This window comes from Neovison vison, chromosome 5, assembly GCF_020171115.1.
Source record: "Neovison vison isolate M4711 chromosome 5, ASM_NN_V1, whole genome shotgun sequence".
NCBI classification, from domain to species: Eukaryota; Metazoa; Chordata; class Mammalia; order Carnivora; family Mustelidae; genus Neogale; species Neogale vison.
The window spans coordinates 20,334,707-20,340,608 of record NC_058095.1 but is presented as its reverse complement, the minus strand read 5'-3'; positions in this window follow the sequence as shown (position 1 = coordinate 20,340,608).

Here is a 5,902-nt window from a genome sequence, read left to right as displayed (position 1 = left end):
ACCATGTACACGCAGGCTCACACCAGAGCTGGTGGAGGCCAGGGTTGCTGCCTGTCTACCTATTTGTCGGTTCCTAGGGACCTGGAGCAGGTAGGGGATGGAGGGAGCACCCAGGCAGGGCCCTAGGGCTCCACCTCCACCAGTTTTGCTGAGTGATGAATGGACTTCGGGGCTTGGGTTTCCGTGGGGCCCTCGGGCACTGCAGTGGAGTGGAGCTCTAGGCCTGCCTGTCCCAAGAGGGCTGGCTGGAAAGGGACCTTGGAAGCCATACAGCACAGAGCAGGGAAGGGGTCCTCAGGAAAGAACCACTTTTGCCAGAGGGTTAACGGGAGAGGAAGGTTCTAGGTCTGTCCCCGGCCTTTGGCAAGGCCTGAAGGGCTCCCTCACTAAATCCTTAATGAGCCCAATTACACTCTGGTATCTTTCCCCACGCCTGCCAACCTCTACCCTCCCACCTTCCCCAGCCAGGTCCTAGGCCCTGCCTCTGAGCAGGGAGCCCAGCTGGCTGGCCACCCTGGGGCTAGTCCCTGTCCCTCTGGGCTTCAGTTTTCCCTCTTTAAAGAGAGGGGGGTTGGGCTGGCCTAATCTCTTAGGTCCTTTGCAGGCACCTCCAAGCAGCTGCCTCTGAGGTGGGGCTGCGGGGAAGGCCGGGCCGTATTGGTCTGTCTCAGCCACCAGAGAAAGGCAGGGTGGGTTTGGAGAAAGAACTGCCCCTGGTGGGTGCCCCTTGCCCTCTGGGCACTGTGCAAACAACCTCCATTAACCCTCACAACAACCCTGTGAGACATTACAAGTGAGGAAACTGAGGCTCAGAGTCGAAAGGAGAGGCAGGTGAGTGGGGCCAGTCCTCTCTCATCCTGTGACACAGGGGGAGAAGGTGCACAGCCTGGGAGTTCCCGTCCCACTCACTCAAAGGATCCCCAGCTCCTGCTGGGGATCCTGTCCCTCCCCACCAACCCTGCTGTAGAAAGAAGTGTCTGGAAGAAGAGAGGCCTTGTTTGTTCCTGTTCTAGCAGAGCGTGGACCCTCCGGGGTCCAGCTGCCCACTCAGTGCCCCCTGAGGGGCCACCACTGAGCCTACTGGGCTCTCCTGTCACCTCCCCTCTCTCAAGGCTGACAGCTTTCAGGGTGAGGAAGGGGGAAATTAGCCACTTTAGTGCTTGGCCACCACAGGGTGGCATCTACCCCCGCCATCCTGTAGGCTCATAGAGCTGGAATCACAGCCAGGTCACACCTAAGCCTCCCCACTAGAAGAGTCTAGGATGGCCATGCCAACCCCCAGCCCACACCTCCCCACTTTGCCAAGGCACCAGCAGCTCCAGGTGCCAGGGCCCAGGGGGTGGGGGGGTTTCCACTGGGCAAACCAAAGCAGGCATGTCTGTCTTCCTGTCCAAAGTGGTGACAGAGGCAGCCCATCACCTTCCCCGGAGATGCGGGGTGCGGGGGATTTCAGGAGTAAACTGGCTAAGAAGTGCTGAAAGCCAACACTTGCTCCAAGAAAGGGAGATAGAGGGCATGGGAGGTGAGGGAGAGCCATGGCCTGGAGATGAAGTCACCCCCCCCACCTCACCCCCCCCCCAGTCTGCTCTGTCCTCATCCCTATAGGCTGGGTGTCCCAGAGGACCTCCTGCCATCCTGACACCCCCACAGGTGGGGGCTGCCTCTCCTAGGCAGTGGTACTCCCTCAAAAGAGCCTCACGCCACCCTCAGGAAGGAAGTCCTTCTTGCTATCTAACCTGCAACTCTCCTTACAGGGACCACAGTGACCACACAGAGAAGCTGCCTCGAAGATGGTGATGGGGACACGCAGTTAGGAAGGTAGTATTAGCCTCAGCACCCCGTTTTCTAGCCTCTGGTGCCGGGCCTGGGAAACCTGATTGCTGTGCAGGACAGCCCCTTACCTCCAGCCTTCTTAGCATCAGGGCCCAGGATCTTGTCCCCAGGCCCCCAGATCCACAGCTTGCTTGCCTGGCCCTGCTCTCCACAGGCTGAGCGGAAGCTCCCTCAAGCCCCATTCCCTGCCCAAGAGGGCTCCACGACCAGCACTTCCAAGCTAGGGCCAGGGTGTCCATTCAGGGAGCCAGAGGGAGGAGGGCTGAGAGTTGTTCGAGAGTTGTGGGTAGAAGGCAGGCCAGAAGGGCCCCACCTGTGCCCTCTGCTGAAGATGAGGCTATAGGCTTGAAGGGGGAAGTGTAGACAGCAAATGGAGGGGGCTGGCAAGTGTGGTCTTTGCACCCCCCAAAAGACAACAGGAGATCTCCCCTCCCCTACTCCTTCCGTTCTATTTAATCCCAGGGGCTGATCTGGGTGGATTGATTCTGGGGTTCTCTAAACTCCTTAGGAAAAGAGACTGAGTTATTTGTCGAGCCCCCGGCTCCAGATAATGGTCCCCTCCTGAGGGTGGGAGCCCCACCTTCTCTGCCCTGTGGTTTCCAGCCTCTCTTCCCATAGGGGGACCTGGAAAGTCCTTCTTGCCATCACTTGTCTCCTCTCCCAACCTCGGCGTTTGGCTAAATTGCGGTTCTTGCCTGCCCGCCACCCCCCACCGCACAAGGTGGGGCGGGGTCCTTGCGGCTGCCCGCAGCCCTTCAGAGTCACCCCCAGCTGGCGCGCGGCCCCCTCCCTCCAAGCGCTCAGACCCAGCGGAGCTCTGTCCGGGATGGGGAGCCAGGAGTGCGGTCCCGCGGCCGGGCACCGGCGCCTACCTGAAGGGCGCTCCCGACCTGATCTGGGCTGCAACCCACTCCCCACGGCCCCCGGGGCGATCCGGATTCCTGGCTCCTGGAGGTGCGCCGCAGTTGAGTTCCGGCCTGCGAGTCCCCGGGCAGCCACAGGGCTACCGAGCCCGCCCCTAGCCGGCCGGTTCCCAGCAGGTGCCAGTAGCCCAGTAGCTGCGCCGCTGGGAAAGGAACACAGGGGAGACCCCGGAAGGGAGCTGCACAGCGGGGATCCCTGGGAAGACAGGCGAGGGGAGACCCAGGAGTGCTCCCTGCAGAAGGGCTGGGCCCAGTGGTGAGTATTCCTACCCCTGGCTGGCAAGGCATGAATGCCCCTTGGCGTCTGGGGGGCCATAGAGCTCAGGAAGGGAGTCCCAAAGTGGTCACTTCCCAGGGCTCTTTTGTGATCTCCCCACGTCCAGCAAATTGCCCCTGTTTTGTGGAGGAAGCTGGGAGAAAAGGAAGAAGCTGACGTTCAGGGAGCACCTACTGGGTGCCAGGAGAAATGACATTCAATTCCCATGAGGACTCTGCCTGAACTCGTTTGATCCCCATTTTACAGACCAGGAAACTGAAAGATTGTAACTGGCCCAAGTCACACAGGAAGCGAGCACCAAGTGGGAGAACTCCAGACTGCTCCTAGGATCCCTTTCCAGCGGGGGAAACGTCACCGGTGTGTGCGGCTGGGGATCTTTCCTGATTTCTCCCAGGGCATCCGTACATGGTGTCTGGCCCAGAGTGGCAGAACAATGCAGGAGCATTAAGCCAAGCCGGGGTGGGCAGTAGGCAGGGGCTGGAGGCACGACCCTCTGAGAGCGCTCTGCCATCTTTCTGTTAATGGAGAGGCAGTAGCAGGGTAAGAAAGGGAATCTCAAAGAAGGCGGGGGTAGAAATGGCTCTTGTATGGGACTCACTCCCCATTGTGCTCAGGGCTGGCCTCCTGTTTACCAGGCCCTGTAAAGGGGAAGTCCCACCACGGGGAGCCCTGCCCAAGCCTCACCCAGGGCAGGGCCCCTCGCTGCCACTCAGTTTCACAGAACTTCTTCCTGGTCCTCACTCCTGTCTTGAGGCCTTTGCCGCTTCTGTTCCCTCGACCTGAAACCCTGAAACTGCTCCCCTGACCTTCACAGGCTCATTCCCTTGTAGCTCAGGCCTTGGTTCCAATGTCCCCTCCCCAGGCCCCACTGTCCCAGCCCTATTATTCTTTGTTCTAGCCCTGCGCTACTTTCCTCTTGGCGTAACCCCCAAGATGTCCATCTTCTGCTTGGTTACTTACCTGTCTCCGCCGTGAGGGCATGCCCTTTATCTCCCAGGTGTCCCAAGCACCAGCACAAAGCTTGACGGTAGCTAACAGATGCTCAATAAACAGTTGTTGAAGGAATGCATGAGTTCCTCCCCTCTCTAAAGGCAAATCCATATTACACTGCACACTTCAGCAGGATGAATTGTATGCTCTGTGAATTACATCTTAATAGAGTAGTTACGATAAAAAAGCCCAGGGTGGGCACATAGTCTCGGTGCACCTCGCCCTCCGGCCTCAAACTTGATCCTGTCACACATCTGCTGGGCACAGTCCACATCCTGTGTCTGTCCATGGAGAGTCACGGTTGCTCAGACTTGGAAGGGGTCTTAGAGGTCATCCTGTCCCCTTGGTAACCTGTCCCTGACAAGCTACCCCCTGGCCTCTGCTTGCTTGCACATGCCCATGAGCTCCCTGCCTCCCAAGACAGAATATTCCATTGTTGGGTGGTTCTCAGTGATAGAAATCTCATCAGTATGCAGGCCTGAAAGCTACTTTCCTATACTGTTCCTCCATGGGTCCTAGATCCACTCCTTGGTCACGCAGAAGAAACACACATCACCTTCCCCAGCCCGCAGAGCATGGCTGGTAGCTTCTTCCTAAGGGGTCTCTTCTCTAAAGAGACCGATTTCCCTCAGCTATTCTACCCCTGACATGGCCACTTCCTCCAGGAAGCCTCTCCTGTGTGCTCCTGGGACATTTTGTGTTGGTCCCTAACACTGTACTTTCCACGTTGTATTGAAATGTCTTCCCCAAATCCTGCCCCAGCCACCCCTCTGCACTGAGGGCGAGTAGTACTAGGTCTTTAATTACTCCCTTCTGCCCAGGACCTTACGTGGAGACCAACTGAGCCGAACTAAGCAATTAATAAAAATGTGTTTCTGGGGGTTTTATTATCCTAGTCCCGTCCCTCTAAACTGATTCAGGCTTCCAATGTCCTCCTTAGAACAGAACAAGGAAGAGAATCACTGCCCCCCATCCTCAACCCTGTTTTCTATGAGTGCTGTCCACCCCTTAACTTTTCTGCACTCTCGAGTTAGCTCTGTAGAGAACTGGGGGGCCGGGGGGATTTCATGGGGCTATTGTCCCATGATATGTGGGCGAGCTCAGTCTCAACCCTTATCGCCAAGAGAGTGGTTTCTTGAATCTTGAGCACGAGACCCAGGCTTGGGCTTGCTGGTGCTCCCGTTCTGCCCAGGGCCTGTTGAAATCATTCAGCAGGACCACAGGTGTGATCTTGGTGCTACAGCAGAGACGTGGCTTCACCTAGACACCTAGAAAAAACACCCCCCAGAACCCAACCCCGTACACAGACAAAACACCGTCCTTAACTGTGGGCCTTCTGTATCCTGCACTCTTCCCACCCCTTGATCCTCCCATAGTCCGGAAAGGTTGGTCAGTATTCTGCTCCGTACTTTGAAAATAAGGAAAGGGAGGCTCTGAGAGGTTAGTTCAACTGCCCGAGGTCACACAGCTAGAAGGCGCGGCGCTGAAACCCATCTGGTTGACTCTAAGCCCTAGGCTCTCTTTGCTCCAGGTCCTGATGCCTCTCAAGGCTTTATCTGAAAATGCCTCAAAATTAGTTTCCTCTAACAGCAGGGGGAGGAGGAAGGAAACACGGAAAGCTTCTTCGTTATAATGAGACCGGGAGGCGCCCGGTGGTGGTGTTCGCACTCCCTTGTGCCCACCTACCACTCCTCGGAGGAGGGCTTCGGGCCCGGGGTTATTGCCTTCCCCTCTATCCCTGCCCAAAAATGACCCTTAGTCCAGATAAAGCCACCGAGTCCCTAGTTGGGCGCTCAGTCCTCACTATAACCCAGTCTCATCATCCCGTTATCTCCCCATCCTCTGCCTCGTCTGTGAGGAATCCCCAGCCCTAGAACAG